Genomic DNA, 19,021 nt, shown 5'->3' with positions numbered 1-19,021 from the left:
AAGGTAATAATTCCATAAAATGTTCGTCGTAAATACTATTCAGCACAAAATTTGTGGTCATTTCTCCGCTAGACACAGGATTGCAATTCACTGCTCCGAAAGCTAGATGTGCCTTGATGAATAAAACATGGGTGAACACTTGCAATTTGTATACTTCCAACTGAAAATGTTGAGCCTGGCAACAGTTTACCGTAAGCACTCCTTCTCGCCTCTGCAAACACGGTGTCCACAGATGGAGCCTCTTAGCTTGGGCCTTTGCGTGAAGACAAAAGAGAGCAGAGCCCCCAGCCGACTCGAGATGGATGTTTACCATGTGAGATATTAATGTTGGTTTGGTGAGCCACTGCAGACATGGCGTTGATTTGGCGTATCACAGGCTCCTGATGATACACATAGGGTGCTTGCTTCGTATATCTTCCCTGGAAGAAAGATCACTGAATATAAGATTTTAGGCATAGGACTTGTCAGTTAGGCAGTGGAATGGCACAGGATCGTGAGTCACTTCTAGTCACTTTACTAGAAGTTCTCGTATGTTCTCCTAACATAATTTGTAGCTATAGACTGTCGGGCCAGCCGCCCCTGTCTCATGACACGTTTATGCATTGCATCCTGGCTTAGATTTACATCATATCTTCTTCTTTTACATTTTCTAGTACATTTCATCAAGTCCTTTTGTTTTCATAATTGATATTTTTGTTAGCAAACTTCAAGCAAAAATTTCCCATTTAAAAGCATCTAGAATTTTATTGATTAGGAAAATGAAGATCTTAAAAATTCATTTTATTGAGGGTTTTCAGAAAGGTTATCAGGAAGGTAAGCTTTTTGGGTCATTACATATAGGAAAGTAGTTTTATTTTGCCCTCACATTTGACAGTTTTGTCATATATAATTCTAGGATCAATGATAACAAAACTTTGAAGAAACAAATTCTTGCTACTTTGTCAGACAAGAGGCGTCAAATATCATTAATGAGGGTTTTTTGCTAGTCTTATTCTTGCTAATTTGGAGGTAAAATTATTATTATTATCGAGAGTTTAGCTTTTTTTCTTAATCTTTGTGAAATATCATGAGTATATGTCTAGATATATGTGTATTTAAAATAATTTTCTGCTCGATATTTGTGGACTGAGTAAATGTGAAGATTAATTCAAGTCAGTATATTTTCAGCTACTGTGAAGGTCCTAAATTCTCTCTGCTTTCTTCTGTTGACACTCCTGTTATAGGATGCTCGAACTTCTGGCTTAGTGCCCTGTATCTTTAGACTCTTCTATTAGTTTTTATTTCTTTTACTTATTGTTGAACTTTCAGGGAGATTTTTAAATTTTAAATTGCAAGACACTTATATGAGCATTCTCTTACCTAGACATTTTATTGAAGTTTTAACTATTGGAATTACACTTTAATTTGTAATTATTTCTTGTTTCTAATCATTTTTTCAGAGAAGTTAGTTCATAGTTTTTTCTGAGTAGATCATGTTCTGGATTCTTGCTATAATATTGATTACATAGTGTCATGTTTTTGTCTTCGGACTCATAGATCCAGTTTTTGACTAGACAAATTGTTCTCATTGTTCATAGTCAACTTTTCTTTAATATTGTTCATGTTTCTCAGATATTTGACTTTTGTTGTGCTTTATATTTGAGAGCAGCACTGTGGGAAGTAGTATATTTTCCTTGTATTTGTGTTATTCTGTTTATTCTTCTGAATTAGCTGTCTTTGGGCTTCCTCGAGCAGGTGTGTTGTCATGAGCTGACTGAAATAAGGATAGGCCTTTGTTGGAACGCCTTGGGGTAATGTTGCAATTGTTGAATGGAGGGACACTTAGGTATTTTCTTTTTCACCTGTGTACCCTGTGGAGGTCGTAGTGACACTTGGCTGTGTTCTGCTTTTCAACCATATGCACTCTCCATGCAAATATCTTGCTGTGGTTACAGTAACAATCTCAGCTTGAACCTGGAAGCTGACATTCCTTCTTATACTGAAGGGAATATCTGTGTAAGATGTCCAGGAATATCTAGCCCCAATCTTGGTAGGTGGCCCATTATTTATTTAACTATGCTAGCGATGATCATACCTTTTAGTCTCAGGACTCATTTCTACACTTTAATTTGTGTAAGTTATCTTTTCTAATGTTTCCCTTATTAACAGTTAAAATCAAAAGATGTTTAAAACCCAAGAACATACCAACACACATTCTATTAGTCTTCAGAGCTATGATGTCATCACATCATGTGGTACTGAGAAGTTTCTCACTGTACATCGTGAGAGAACGAGAGTGCAAATGATGCTGATAATACTAAGACTTTACATTATTACAAAAATCGCCCCTGGACCACAGTTTGAAATCCACTGAACTCAGTTATTCAGTTGTTTAGCCAGGGTGAACAATGCCTAGAAGGAATGTACATGTTTCTTACACACTTTCTTTCCTCACAGCCTTTGGTAGATTCAGTCTGGAGCTGTACACATTACCTCGGAGTGGTACTTGGAGACCTACGTTACGGCTCTCTAACCTGCTTTGCCTATCCATGACCTAAAAGTTGATAGAGATACTGCTCATTCCTCACCTTGTGCTTGTCCACTCTGAGCTGAGACTCTGTTGGGAAAATGATGGCTCCCTGTGCAGCAACCTCTTTGCTGGGTTTGCCTTTTCACTTCTCTGTATGTTCCAGCAATTTCGCCCTATCTGCTCTCTGTGTTCCTTTGTACTCAGTTTCCTTTCTCATTCCCACCTCCTGGCAACCACAGATCTGCCATCACTATTGTTTTGCCTTTGTTAGAACTTAAAAAATGCAACATATAGTATGAAGTCTTTTGTGACTGGCTTCTCTCAGTTTGCATACTGCCTTTGGGATTCCCTATGTATACTGGTAATTTCTTGCTTGTTATTGCCGAGTAGTTGGATACATTTTATTGCTTGTTCATAGACATATTGGTTGTTTATCAGTGTTTGCTATTCTGAATAAAGCTGTAATGAATATTTTGTACAAGTCTTAATGTGGATAGGTTTCCATTTAGCTAATTTGTTTTTAAATATACTACTAAATTATTATTTTGATGTTGAAGTGACTTGCCATCTCCTGCAAACATAGTCACTATTTCATTTTAATAAGGGGACAGAAGATGAAACAGAAATATTGATCTGAAGTATATTGATCTGAAACAGAAATTCTTCCACAAAGTCAGTTACAATGGAAGAGTTATGCTTCAGGGCATTTTGAAAAGTTTCAAAGGTATTGGGAACATTTTATTATTATAATGGGTCATAATACAAAACAGAGCTTTTAAATAAATTGATTTGTTATAAGTACTTCTGACCTAAAATTGGTGCTAAAATGATCAAACTTTATGAATTTTCAAAACTGTCATAGGCCTTAGAGAATATTTTAAAAGTTTTACTATCTAGGATAGGATTATTACTAAATGTTTTAGGGGAATAATGGCTTTATTTAGACTAGTGAATTTCTTGATCTTTAAAACTCATATTTCTAATTTTCATAGCCTTTCTCATTTTGCAAAGTATTTTACTTTATTTTACTCATTCAACAAATATTTGTGAGCATCACTGTGTGTTAGGTACTATCATAGATTCAAAAATCAGAGAGAAGAGACGTAAACAAGCACAGAACATTTCATAGTCAGCTTAAGACACAGCTTCAACTGTGTCCCTGTAACCATGGGCGTAATGACACAAAAGAGAGACAAGATTTTGAGCGTCCATCCTTGGTTCTAGTCCTTTTTCTTCTGAGCCAGCTTTTGGGGTTCTCTGCTTTCCAGTCACAACTTGCTTCCCCAGTGGAATTTCACACATGTAACTCTATTCTCTGGGTGAAATATTTCACTTTTCCTTTGGGTTAGTCAACAAGAGTCTCCATTAGTGCTGCCGTCTCTGAACTCTGATTGGAATTCTTCAATCATAACCTATTCTTTCCAAGTAAAAAGTTGTTTTTAACAACTATTCGCTTACTAGAGACAACCTATCTACAAATTCAAATACTGGCCAAATTTCTTAAAATTACAGAAGGTTCTTTATTTTTGTACCAATACAACAACCAACCATGAGTCTCTAAAAAACAGAAAATGGTGAGTAAATGAGGATTGAGTTAGTGAATAAATGAAAAATGAATGAACTAATGAAAAACTGTTCTTACTATACAGGGGAAAATTGCTCTTTCCATTAATCCTACAGCTTCCTATTTTCCCATTAAAATATTTCAGTTATGCAATATTGAGAAACTGAAAGGAAAATATAAAGAAATGGAAGCAAAATTCACAAATTTAATAGTAGACTAGACTCAGTACCCTAGAATGATAGAACGCTGTGGGAGCCAAAGGAATCTGACGTTACTGGCTGGGGAAACAGGGAAGTGTTTATTTGCTTAATAAAGCAATTCTTCAAAACAATAAAATTTAACTTTCCACTGAACAATATGAATTGTATTGCTTTGTTTACATCAATTTATTTTACAGATATTCAGAAGTTTTTGTGGACCTAGAAACTGAGTCTAACTGTTCAGTTCTATTCAACAATGATTATTACAACAGTAAGATCTATTCTGATTCTAAACATATTCTATGGAAGGCCATTGAGGTTGACATATCATATATAAAATATTTATTGGAAGTAATAACTAAAAATCTATATAATACCTTAAAAACTCTAGGAAAAGAAGAATAAAAGGCTAAAACCCCTCTTTTCCCTAAAATATGTACAGTAAAAATCACATTTGAATGTGTCATATAATAAAATCTTCTCCCCCCTTTTCTTGGTATTAATGCTGTTTCATTGGAAATCATTGGAAGTCATTTTAGCAGAAATGTTATTAGTGCTTTTTATCAAAATATCTTATTGGAAATGAAATGAAAGAACCAAACAATCTACAACAAAAATACTTCTTAGCTTGGTTCCTATTTTTTTCAACATCCTTTCCCAAATTCATCTTATAACCCTCAAAGAAAAGAAAAAAGTCTGTCACTATTTTGATATGAAAATAACTTGATAAAAGACAATATTGTCTGTTGAAGGTAGTTTTTTCTTTGTCAGTTCCAAACAGAAGTCAAGATTTTGTATATGCACGTCTGTTTGTATTTTTGTAAGCCTGATCCCTAAGCCTAAAGCCTTTGATTTCAAGGCTACAATGTTGCAGTATTAATGCCGCAAATCCTTTATGGTTTACGCATAAAAGTAGCTGTGTGTAATAGAAATTCACATAAAGTGGGGTAAATCCGGATAGTTGAGAGGTGCTTTTGTGGTTTTAAAGATGAAGTCATGAAGTAAAAAGTTAGACTTAAAAGATTAAAAAAATTGATCCATCTACATCAGCTTCTCTGATCCAGAAAATCTTCCCCATGCACAGGTTCAAATCTCAAGACAAGAAAGAGAGAAATATCAGAAAATGGTTTTTTTTTATGGTAGGTATTTTATCTGATTTGGAGGATCATCTGTCCTCCAAATAATAATTATCCTTGAAATAATTGCTTTCCTCCATATAAGGGTTTAAATTATTTGAAAATTGGCATAAAAATCTCAGGAAATTAACCAATCGTTAGTTATTTCTCCTCTATTTCCCCACCCTCACCTTCCTCACTGCATTTATGAGACTTTGTCACATTTTCTTCTGGGATAATTATATTTCTTCATGAAGTTCACCCTTTAAACCTTCTTTTATTGGAGATCTTTGGATTTTAAATGTCACCATTCATCTGAGTTTGCAAACCGTCCTATACGCATAGTAATTTTGTTGGGGAACAGTCCTTTATGTAATATAACATTCCACCGTCTCTTAGCTGCTTTTTTTGCTGTTGAAAGTTTTTCTGTCCCTCTACTAGTTTATCTTTTAAAATAATATCTTTTCAATCTGGGTGCATTCTACTCATTCCAGGTGTAGATGTATTTCTATTGTTTCTTCTGGCATTCTTAATTCTGTGGATTCTTGCCTTCTATCATTTTTTAAAAATTGCAGACCTCCAAAACAGAAACAAATAGCAACAAACAATGCTATAGAGCTAACAATCCATGACTTTAAACAAAAATAAATGAGATCAAATAAATGCACTGTAATAATATATTGTCAAGCATAATTTAATGGACTGGAAGATTAAGTAAAAGATAAAAGTAGAAGATATTTCACAAATCTTCTGCAACTATGAAAACTTGAAAAACAATTTATGAGACACTGTGAAATGCTTACTGAGGAAAAAATGTTCATGTAGTTAATCTTTTATTATATAAATTAGATGCATAAAGAAATAAGCTAGGGACTGATTTTTGTAAGGTCTTTTTTTTGAGAGTAGTTTTAGGCTTGCACAAAAATTAGAGGGAGGTACAGAGATTTCCCATACGTCCCCTGGCTTTACACATGCATAGCCTCCTCTATTATCAACATCACCAAACAGAATGGTACATTTTCCACGAAGGATGAACCTACATTGACATATCATTATTACTCAAAATCCATAGCTTACCTTATATTTCACTTTTGATGTTGTCCATTCTATGGATACATTTACCCTGTGGATAAACATATAATGATCTATATCCATCATTATAATGTCATACAGAATATTTTCTCTGCTCTAAAATCCTCCGTGTTCTGCCTATTCACGCCTCATCTCCCTTCTCCTCCTTCCCACCCTTGGCAACCACTGATCGTTTTACTGTCTCATTAGTTTTGCCTTTTCTAGAATGTCATGAAGTTGGAATCATACACAGCCTTTTTAGATTGGCTTCTTCCACTTAATAATACGCATTTAAGTTTCCTCCATGTCTTTTCATGGCTTTATAGCTCATTTCTTTTTAGCCCTAAATAATATTCCATTGTCTGGATGTACCACAGTTTATTTATCCGTTCACCTACTGGAGGACAGCTTGGTTGCTTTTGCGTTTTGGAGATTATGAATAAAGCTGCAATAACTATCCACATGCAAGTTTCTATGGACACAATTTTTCAACTCCTTCGGGTAAATACCAAGGAGTTCAATTGTTGGAGCATATGGTATGATTATATTTAGTTTTGTAAGAAACTACCAAACTGTCTTCCAAAGTGGTTATAGCATTTTGTTCCACATTCCCACCAGCATTTTGTGTGTCAGTGTTCCAGATTTTGGCCATTCCACACTGGGTGTGTAGGAGTATCTCATTGTTTTAATTTGCATTTTCCCGCTGACTTATAAGGTGGAGCATCTTTTTTTTTTGAGTTAAGATTAACCCTGAGCTAACATCCATGCCCATCCTCCTCTACTTTATATGTGGGACGCCTACCACAGCATGGCATGCCAAGCAGTGCCGTGTCCGCACCCAGGATCCAAATCGGGGAACCCTGGGCCGCCCCAGCAGAATGTGTGAACTTAACAGTGAGCCACCCAGCCGGCCCCTGGAGCACCTTTTCATATGCTTATTTGCCATCTCTGCGTCTGCTTTGATGAGATGTCTGTTAAGGTCTTTGGCCCATTTTTTAATTGAATTGCTTGTTTTCTTATTGTTGAGTTTTAAGTTTCTTTGCATATTTTTGAAAGCAGCCCTTTATGAGACGTGTATTTTGCAAATATGGTCTCCCAGTGCGTGGCTTGTCTTCTCATTCTCTCCATGACTGTCTTTTGCAGAGCAGAAGTTTTTAACCTTAATGAAGTCAAGCCTATCAATTACTCCTTCACGGATTGTGTCTTTGGTGTTGTATCTAAAAAGGCATCACCGTACCCCAGGTCATCTAGTTTTTCTCCTATGTTCTTTTCTAGGAGTTTTCTAGTTTTGTGTTTTACGTTGGGTCTATGATCCATTTTGAGTTAATTTTTGTAAAGGGTGTAAGATCTGTGTCTAGATGCACATTTTTGCACATGGATGTCCAGTTGTTTCAGCGCCATTTGTTGAAGAGATTATCTTTGTTTCACTGTATTGCCTTTGCTCTCTTGTGTAAGATCAGTTGACATTTCTAAGGTCTATTTCTGGGCTCTTCATTATGTTCCATTAATCTATTCATCTATTCTTGCACCAATATCACACTGTCTTAATTACTGCAGTGTTATAGGGAGTCTTGAAGTTGAGTAGCATCAGTCTTCCAATTTATAGTAACAAAATAATCCTAATTCCACTCTCCTGTCCTTCATATCATTGTGGTCGCCCATTTCCCCTATATACAAGCACACAAAGCTTATGCATAAGTATATCTTATGTATAAGATATATACAGAAGGATACATAATTGAATACATTGTTTTTATTATTGAGCAAAGTATCATCTCAGACCAATTAAGAATAAGAAAAATAAAAATTTTTATTTTACCTGCACTTAATCTTTCTTCAGTGTCCTTCCTTTCTTAGGAAGATCTGAGTTTTACCCTACATTAGTTTCCTTCTCACTAAGGAAATTCTTTCAACATTTCCTGTAAGGCAAGTCTACTTCCAACTGATTCCAATTATTTTGTGTGTAAGTCTTTATTTCTCCTTCACTTTTTTTGTTTTCTTTTGATGAGGAAGATTGGCCCTGAGCTAACATCTGTTGGCAATCTTCCTCTTTTTGCCTGAGGAAGATTGTTGCTGAGCTAATCTCTGTGCCAGTCTTCCTCTGTTTTATGTGAGATGCTGCCACAGTGTGTCTTGATGAGTGGTGCATAGGTCCGTGCCCAGGAATCCAAACCCATGAAACCCAGGCTACTGAAGCAGAGTGCATGAACTTATCCACTACACCACTGGGCTGGCCCCTCTCCTTCACTTTTGAAGGATAATTTTGCAGAGTACACAATTCTAGGTCAGTAGTTTTTGCTCTCAACTTAAAATATTTTACTCTATTCTCTCTTGCTTGCTTGGTTTCTAAGGAGTTGAATGTGACTCTTATCTTTGGCTTCTTTTAGTATTTTTTCTTTATCTTTGATTTTATATAGTTTGAAAATCAGATGCCTGGGTGCAGTTTTTTTGGAATTTATCCTGCTTGCTGTTTTCTAAGCTTCTTGGATGTGGTTTGGTATTTGACATTAATGCGGGGAAATTCTCAGTCATTACTGTGTCAAACATGCTTCTGTTCCTTTTTCTCTTCTCTCTCCTTCTGGTATTCTCATTACGTACGTGCATGTTACATCTTTTGTAGTTGTCCCACAGTCCTTGGATATCTTGTTGTTTTCAGTCTTTGTTTCCTTTGATTTTTATTTTAAAGGGTTCTGTTGATATATCCTCTAGCTCAGAGAGTCTTTCTTCAGTCATCTCCAAGCTACTAATGAGCCCATCAAAGGCATTCTTCATTCCTTTACAGTGTTTTTGATCTCTAGCATTTTGTTTTAATTCTTTTTTAGGATTTCCGTCTCCCTGCTTACATTGTCCATCTGTTCTTACATGGTGTCTACGTTATCCACTAGAGCCTTTGGCATATTAATCCTAGTTATTTTAAATTCCAAATCTGATAATTCCAACTTCTCTGCCATTTCTGGTTTTAATGCTTGCTATGTTTCTTCAAATTGTAATTTTTCCTTTTGGTATCCCTTGTAATGTTTTCTTGATAGCCAGACTTGGTGTACTGGGTAAAAGGAACTGCCGTAAATAGGCCTTTGGTAATGTGGTGGGGGGATGGGAGAGGTGGCGAGGGGAAGTGTTGTATAATCCCATGATTAAAGCTCCGTCTTTTAGTGAGCCTATGCTTGTGAACTGTGAACTTCACAAGTGTTTTTCAGTTTTTTTCTCCTCACTTAGGTGGGCAAGGTGGCTAGAGCGGGCTGGAGTTGTGTATGTCCTTCCTCCCACGTGGAAGGTTAAGGCTGGCTGGAACTGGGTATCTCCCTTTCACAGGCCAGTTAGGCTTTGATGATACCACAGCAGGTTAAGCTCTGGTTGACTGGTTTCCCCTGAGGGCAGGCCTTGTTAATTTTTCTCCTCAATTACTCTGGGAGTCTGGTTGAGCTCCTAGAGGTAAATCTCACAATATTGTGGGGTCCACCTATGACAGGGTCCCCCTGAAGTGTTTAACTCTCAGAGTTGTCCACACTGAGCCTCTAGCAATTTGTCAATTGTAGTTCAGGTGTTCCTGCCTCCGCACTGGTTCTCTCAGTGGTTTCCACTCATGAGTGTCTGCCCTGGTAAGCTGCGTATCCCTCTCTCTGCCTGTCTATCTCTCTAATCTTGGGGGCAGCAATTTGCCCTGGGTCCTCCCCTCTCTCACGAATCCAAGAAGAGCTGTTGATTTTTCAATATGTTTAGCTTTTTACTTGTTTTAGGACTGAGTGGTGACTTCCAAGCTCCTTACATGCGGAACCGAAAACTGGAAATCCAGCTGATATTTACAAATTGTTTAAAAACAAGAAAAACAGGGAAACAGCTAAAAAGATAATAAATAAAATCAAGGAATAATAAATTAAATATATTGAAAAGTATTATGCAGTTCAATAGCTAATTCCTTAAAAAACTTTTGAATGAATAAATTGCAATAAGTATTTGGGTTTATCCCAAGAATATAAGTTTGTTTGCTACCATATTTGTCAGTCTAACCTATTGTTTCAATAAGAAAAACAGCAACAGATGTATTATAACAGTAGAAACTGAACAGGTATTCAATAAGACCCTGTTACTATTTCTAATAGAAATTCTAAATGACAAAATACTAAACGTTCTAAGTATGATAAAAACTACTCAACAGAAATCACGGCAAATATCATGATGAAATATTAAAATAATGTTAATTAAAATCAGGACTAGACAGGAATCTTGTACCAAGATTATTGCTTCATATGACATTAGAACTTCTAGCAAATCTAACAGCACACACACACACACAAAACAACCACAAAGTAGTAGCTGTCATGTAGTCTATGTTTTTCTTCTAATTTTTCTGAAACACTAAAGTTAGGCTCCTTCGTCACTCCCTGTACGTATCTTTCTCTGATTGAGTTAGAAGTACCTATTTTTATAAAATTTAAAATCTACAAATATACAAAATTAGGAGCCAACTTACTATAGTCAAGAAACCCTCTCAGCTGCCCAGTTTCTCAAGCTTCTAGATACTATGAGATGTTTAAGACAAAAATTATTACTCTCCTTTGATGGTATTTTACTTTTTCCTATCATTTTTAGAAAGACAATATTCATTCAAAATTTTGGAGGAATTGACTAGATCAATAATTGTTAAATTATCAAACTGAAACGTGGAATTATGAGACAATACTGATCTTTCTTCCAATTTAACTTTAGTCTTTCTTTGTTTGCATCTTGTAAAATGAAAAGGTCCTAAAAGTATTTCAAACAAGTTTAGACTGATGGATACTTGATACATGTTATGTACACGTAATGCTACAAACATTTTATGCTATGAACTCCTATAGAAACATTTACAGCACTGAAGTAGCCTCAGGCTTCTCCCCAAGTGTAGCAAATATTCCATTATGTCTCTGATTTTCCAATTAATTTTCCTTTAGACATACAAATAAAAATGTACCTTTGAATAAGATGATTTAGGAAAAGGTTTTAATTGATTTCTCAATGGTTCTGAGCCTAGTTTTTGATACTATGCAATTTACTTTCAAATTTAGAGAAACTCTTATTCTATAAATCTCACTTAAAACAGTGCATCTGTAATTTGGGGTGTATATCTTTGATCTTTTTGTTGTGGGTTGGTTTATCTTAGTTTTCTAACTTGCAGATTCTTACTAGGTCAGACCATTATTTAATAAACTTTTGAAGATTTGTAGTCTCTCTTTTAATTATGTACATGTAGAGATATATACAGATAGATAGATAGATAGATGCAAACATACAGGTTTTAGCTATTATTGTGTGGAATTTGATATAAAAACTTGAATAATTCAGAAGGATACACAGTGAAAAGTTAGTTTATGTTCACTTCTGGTCTTCCACAGCAAGAGTTCCCTGCCCCAAAGAATGCATACATTTTAAAAACTATTTAGTGTCAAGAGTGTTGGAAAGTAGTTTTTATTATTCTTACTTTAAAGACTGAGCAGGTTTAAACATGTTGACTAAGGTGTCAATGTCACCCACAGTCAGTGACAGAATGGAGATTCTAAAGCAAGTGTGCCTGGCTACAAATCCTCTTCTCCTTTGTGATCACTTCCTGCCTGTCTTTGGTAGAGAGTTTCTAGACTCAGAGGTCATTGCTGCTTGTCTTCTTCCTCAGGCAGAAAGCAGAAAACATGCTAAGGTACTTCTCTTTGTGTAAATTTGGTGTTTTTGACAGAAAATCAAGTGCCAGATATCTCTTTGTTTCCTGTCTTCCTTCCTTCCTTCCTTCTTTCCTTTCTTTCTTCCTCTTTCCCTCCCTTTTCCCCCTCTTCTTTCCTTCTTCCTTCCTCCTTACCTCCCTTTCCCTCTTTTTCTCTCTTCTCCTGGGCTTAAACCATCCTGTCTGATTCTGCTCAATTAATGTTTGTAATTAAGTATTTACTATGCACAAAAAATGTATTTCCCATGTCCACCTTGGGCAGACCTATGCCTTGACATTGTAGGCAGCAAAAGTATAACGACAATGAGAAAATATTCCACTACAATTAGAAGAAAATATTCTGCTAAATATTGTTCCAGATTACACATGCTTAAAAAACTTCTGTACCAATTGATTCTTAAAACTCATGTCCTCTGATTTCAAATCAGGTTTTTTCCCCCCAATTTCTCAGATCACTTAGGAAGAAATATGAACTGTTTATGGTTTATACACAGGATGGAGACAGTCCCTCTGGAGGCTCTGCAGAATCTGTGTAGGGCTATAGCGTGAGAGGCACTCTAGTAGGAATGTGTGTATGTGTGTGTGTATTTACATATAGCTAATTATATGAATATAGAATGCTCCTCCTGTCAGGTGGCTGTATGATATGACTGGGGAGTTTTCCCATAGCCACAGGCTGCGCATTTGTCAAGTAGAGATAGGAATGGGGGAAAAACATAGAGTGGGCCTTTTTCTCTCATTCTTCTGAGTGTTAAACAAAGTACAACAACCTGACTAATGGTCACTTGATCCACATCTCTGTGCTGTGTTTGGTACATAGCCAACCATGAGATAAAAATTTCAAACAAATGTGACAAAAATGTGACATTATTTTTTTGAAAATTGACTTGCTTTGGCAGTAACAATTTTAAGATGTCACCTAAATGGTTGTTTTTTCTTGTATGTTCCATCTTAGCAACTAGAAGATAGTATCCTGTATTCATAGTTTAAAGTTCTGCACATAAAGCTCAACGAAAGTGTGTTCTTCATGTTGATGATATCCAAATTAAAAATAAAATCAATGGTAACATGATAGCCTTTCCTATTTCCTCCTATATAACATATTCAAAATGTCCTCCTTAGTTTATTATATTAATACAATCAATATAGTTGAAAATCCCATTATCACTTTCTTCCAAAAAATTAAAACTATCTTAATAAAGATAACTAATAAAGAATAGCTCAATTTAGAAATCAACATCTCTATTAAATTGTTATATCATTAGGTACCTTAATTATTTTTGTCAAGTAATCATTTTTTATTTTGTTTTCTCAAGGATGATTCAATAATTAACCTGAATTATTGAAGTAAAAAGTTTCAAAAATTCAAAATAGAGTTGAACTAGTGAATTTATCCTAATTCTTCTTTAGGAGCGTGACTTTTCATCTTATGTACGAGAAATAACTCTGCTTGAAAAGGAAGCATTATTTAGGGAAGAATTAGTCATTTGGGGAATTGGAAAGCAGACATAAATTATACAAAGTGAAGGCTTCTAATATTCATAGTGTGTAATACATAAGTATTCCCAACATATGGTAGCTGAAAGCAACAATAAAATCGCCAAACCAAAGAAATAAAATCCTGACTCTAGTCCTAGGATTTGCTCTCAATAACAAATAAAATATACAATGTGTGAAAGAATGTTTTATTTATGAGGGTAAAATGAAAAGCACCATAGGAAATAAGTTATTTGCTGTAGGAAACATCAAAAGGGCAAGAATTACAATTTGATATGTCTCCCAAGGAGTGCGAAGCTCAGATAAAGGATGTGTCTAAAATTGGAGAAGTGCATACTTAATATTAATAGAAGTCTCCACTCTGTATCCAGACCTTGAAGCGATATATATCTTCCATACTATGCCTTAGGATGACTATTTCATTTACTGGAAACTACCACTGCCTATCTTTATAAAGCTTTGTTTGTTTATAGCAGGAGTAAAAAATGTGTTATGATCTGTGAAACAAAAAGAGTAGAAGTGAAAGCAACTTTTAGAAATATTCCGTGAGAAAACATAGCAAGGAACAGATATATTCAGTATTGTATTTTGAAAAACAAAACCTGAAGTATTAGAACTCAGTCAAATGTGATATGTCTTATATTCAGCCTTAAACCATTATCCCTTCCACAAAAATGACTTTTGGTAGAGGTCCTGTGTTTATGATATGCCAGGTAACTCTCTAATCACTTTATGTGTATTATTTAATTTAAATTTCACATGCCTCCATTATGTAATCACTATTATTCTGTTTTGCAGGTTGCAGAAATGAGCATATAGGCAACTTGCCCAAGGCCACAGAGTCAGTACGTGGCAATTCAGCCTTCAAGTAAAATTTAAAACATGAAAAGTTTGCTTATAGTTTGCCTTAGTTACCTACTGCTGCAGTAGTAATTGCCTTAAAATATAGCTAAAATAACAAGAAGTATATTTGTATTTCTCACATTTTGGGCAGACCAGAAATTTGGGAGCCGCTTAGCTAAGCAGAACTTCCTTGGGGTTTCTTATGAGGTTTCAGTCAAAATGTCAGCCAGGGCTACAGTCATCTGAAGGCTTGACTGGGGCTGGAAGACCCACTTCCCACGTGGCTCACTCAGCTGGCCAGTTGGCTGCAGGCAGACGACCTCAGTCCTTCACTGAATTCCCTGAAGTTTTTCCCACAGGACTGCTTGAGTGCTCTCACGACATGACAGCTGGCTTCCTCAAGTGTGAGAGATCCAAGAGACAAAGCGGAAGTCATAATGCCTTTTATTATCCAGCCTCAGAAATTACATACTGTCACCTCCATAATATCCTACCTGTCATACAAGTCTGCCCTATTCAGTGTGAGAGGGGATCACACAAGTTCATAGTACTAGGAGGTGAGGATTGTTGGGAGCATTTTGGAGACTGGCTTTCACAAAGCTATATAATCAAATAAGAATACACGTTTAAGTACAAAAACATACCTTTTATCCTCCAGTGGAGGTTAAATCTACTTGACTTTTAATATACTGTATTAGGAATAATTCAGTTTCCTTACCGACAAGATATCGGGTATAGAGTTTTCTTCGGATAAGAATAGAGATTGGCAACGTTGGAAGCCTTCTCCCTAGTGAAGTGTTTATAGAGTATTTTTATGATTGTATTGCAACATGTTTTGAATATTTATTGAAACACACACATCCTAAAAGCAATCAACTTTGCAACCAATTATGAAAAAATTATACACTGTGTTGGTATGTAGTTTAACTTCCAAGGTATTTCACATGACAGCTTTACCAATGTTTTGCCACAGCGTAACATACATCATTAGCTTTCTAGCCTGTTCTACATTTATCCTTGCTAGCTGCTGTGAATGTAGGTAAATTTTATAACAACATCCAACTTCTTAGTACCACTTTTCTGTAATACTGAGGATACAGGCTAAGATGGTTGCATCAGTAAACTATTATTACATAACAAACCACCCCGAAACTCAGCAGCTTAGAAAACAAGCATTCTGTTTTGTTCACTGCTTAGGTGATCTGCTGAGAAATTCTTCCTGTGTAGGCTGGCTCTGTTCATCTCGATTTGGGTTCTCTTTTATTATTTTGGGAGTTTGATCGTGGCAAGATGATCCAGGTTAGGCTTACTCACATGTTGTAGATTGGCAGATATTGGCCATAGCATCTCAGTTCCCCTTCATGTGGCCAATTATCCTTCAACAAGCTTGCCAGAGACCTAGGCTTGTTTACATGGTCTCTGGTTTCAGTTGCACCAAGAGAGGTAAAGTCTCAATCAATAAATGCCTTTTAAGTTTATGCTTGAAGCATGCTTGATAATGTCCTGTTGCCAAAGCAAAACACATGGCCAAACCCAGAGGTCAGGGATGGAGAAATAGAATCCATTTCTGGATGGGAGCGGATGCAGAATCACATCATATAGAGGAGTGTATATCAGGATGAAAAGAATATGCGGCTCATACCAAATCTCTTAATCAAGCTCGTGTGCCCAATAAACAGTAAGCCAAACACCAAGACATTGGTGCTTAGAGATGGAGAAGATTTTACTTGAGTTGGCAAGATAAGAAGATGGGAGTATGAGCTTGCTCACATCCACCTTAACAAGAGCAGAAAGCAGGGATTTTATAGAGCTTAAGGGTTTGGCAGGAAGAGCCTAGGAGAAACAAAAGGGTCACTCCTGATAAGCCCCTGGGCAATCTGCAAGGGCTGCTGGGGGCGGGCCATCAGGTGATTGAAACCTCCTCCTCCCCAAAGGCATTCACTTTCTTCTGCAAAGCAAACTCAGAAATCCTCAAGATCCGAGTCACCCCTCAAGTTAAACAAGAAAACAGTAAATTGACAAGATTCATCTATGACTGTGTTGGGAGCAAAGTCAAAAGACAATCACATTCTTATTGAATATCTACAGTAACCCTCAGATACCCTGCTTCATGGCCATTTTACAATCCTGTAGTGTCCACGTTTGGCTGCAAATTATTTACATTTTTCTCACATACAAATTATGGTAACCCCAATTCTAGGTCTCTTAAATCTCTTATCTGAATTATGACTATGAGCTTGGGGTTCAGGATCTCATGATCAAATTAAATCTAAGAGCAGCAGAAGCTCCTTGAATGTGGCTCCTCTTGATCCGTAGACCTAGGCACTAAAAAGATAAGTTATGTGCCTTCCACAACCAGCACGTAATGGAGAGAACAGATAAGCTCAATGACAAAGAGGGGAAGGGGAGGCCAGTAGCAGTGACCAGCCCACAAAAATCCTGAAGTCTCACAGGGCAAAGATTTTGAGGTCCCCTAATCTGGGGGCAGAGAATATTCCTTGATTAGGGCCGGGTTCTGCTCACAGGTATTGTCTCTTCAATCCATTGCTCTCCTTGAATATTGTCTTTACTTTCTGTGTTCTAGGTACCATCTTCTGAGACATCATTTCTTTTTCAAAAGAAATAGCCTACGTTTGCAACTGAGAAGGCTTTTACGCCCTCTTCTTTCCTATTGTATGTTGGGGAGTCCAAAGCCATTTTTCATTTTCTACCATTATAGCAAAAACTAAGTGGATTTCCTCCGAATTTCATTGGAGTTTACTCCTTTAGACAAATGCCACACTCATACTTTTTGCTATCTTGGGTGGTACATGAGACTGCTGTAACACAAAGTCCTAGCATTCTTAGAGATGCTATGATTTAAAAGACCAAGGTTACGAGACACATTTTTAAGCTCCTTAAAAGGCTATTTGTGTAGCTGAAAAGATCTATGGTCTGATGTCTTAACCTCCTACATAACTACCCCTGATCCTGATTTCCTATTTGACTTGAGGCTATTTCTTTTTCTTTTTCCAGCTTTAATGAGATATGATTGACATAGAACATTCTATGAATTTAAGTTGTACAACATGATGATTTGATATATGTATATATTGCAAAACGATTACCACAGTAAGTTTAGTTAACATCCTTCACCTCACCTAGTTATATATTTTTTTGTAATGAGAACATTTTACATCTAGTCTCTTAGCAACTTTCAAATATATAATGCAGTGTTGCTACCTATAGTCGCCATGCTGTGCAGTACATCCCCAGGACATATTCATCTCAGAACTAGGAGTTTGTAGCTGTTGACCACCTTCACCCATTTCTCCCACTGCCCACCGCTCAGTGAGGCTGTTTCTTATCTTGATAATCCTTTGCTGGAGAAGACTAGGAAGTGAAATACAATGTTTTGTTTTGTTTTGGTATATGTGTATGTATGTGTTTTAACAGACTATCCAAGTTGCTTTATATTTCCTCTAAATTCTTCTAAAAACTTACTTTATTGTTTAGTAAATCTATCTCTTACTTCATCACAGGCAGCTAAAAAAGGAAAATGCCATTTTTACATTTTGTGTGGAAGATGCCCCAGCCAGACACACAAGTTCGCTGAGTACCTGGCTAGTTTCCCCACTGTGACACACAACGGTGTTGCCAAACTTCTGCCACTACATCACAAAGGTCTGTTTTTTTCCAGCCTCCAAAAATGGTTTTCTCTGTATCACTCATGTCCTCAGGGACAGCCTTCTCAAAGACCTTCCAGCTTCCACTCAGTCTCCTTAAGATCCTCTCAGATTCCAACCCAGTTTCAAAGCCAAGCCCACATATCTTGGATGTTTATTGTGGTGTCACATGCCTACCAGTTACCAAAGTTTGTTCTGACTATCTATTGCTGCTTAACAAACTACTTCAAAATTAGTGGCTTTAAACAACAACAATTTAATCATATTTCACAATTTCGGAGTCAGTGATTCAGGCACGATTTGGCTGTTGGATGTTTCTGCTCCATGTGGCATCAACTGGAGTCACTTGGTGGCGTTCAGTTGACAGCTTTTTGGTCTGGTGACTTGGGGGAGACAGCTGGAAGAAAGGGATGATCCGGTCCCCTTTCTCTCTCCGTGGAGTCCGAGGACACCCCACGCGGTGTCTTCAGTGTGTAGTTAGATTCAGTACATGGCAGCTCAGGGCTACCCAGGAGTGAAAAGCCTGAAGAGGCAAGACTCAGTACTGGCATGGTGACATGTCCTCCGTTCTCTCCTGATTCAAGCAGTCACAGGTCAGCGCATATTCAAAGGGATATGAAAACAGGCCTGCCTTTCCACAGGAGGCTTGTCAAAGATGCCACAGCCAACTTTAATCTGCAAAGAGGTTAAATTACATGCAACACTTGAAACTTCCTTGCTTTAGTAATCCTGGTTTAGAAACCCTGCCTGCTTATTCTCTGTCATATACGTCCCTATGAGTAAAATGAGAGAAAACAAATTCCTTTGCGTTGGAAATAAAGTAAAACAAATTGTATAGAGATGTTAACCTGAGTCCGCAAATTAC

This window comes from Equus quagga, chromosome 1, assembly GCF_021613505.1.
Source record: "Equus quagga isolate Etosha38 chromosome 1, UCLA_HA_Equagga_1.0, whole genome shotgun sequence".
In the NCBI taxonomy this organism is placed as follows: domain Eukaryota; kingdom Metazoa; phylum Chordata; class Mammalia; order Perissodactyla; family Equidae; genus Equus; species Equus quagga.
This window is presented reverse-complemented; position numbering follows the sequence as displayed.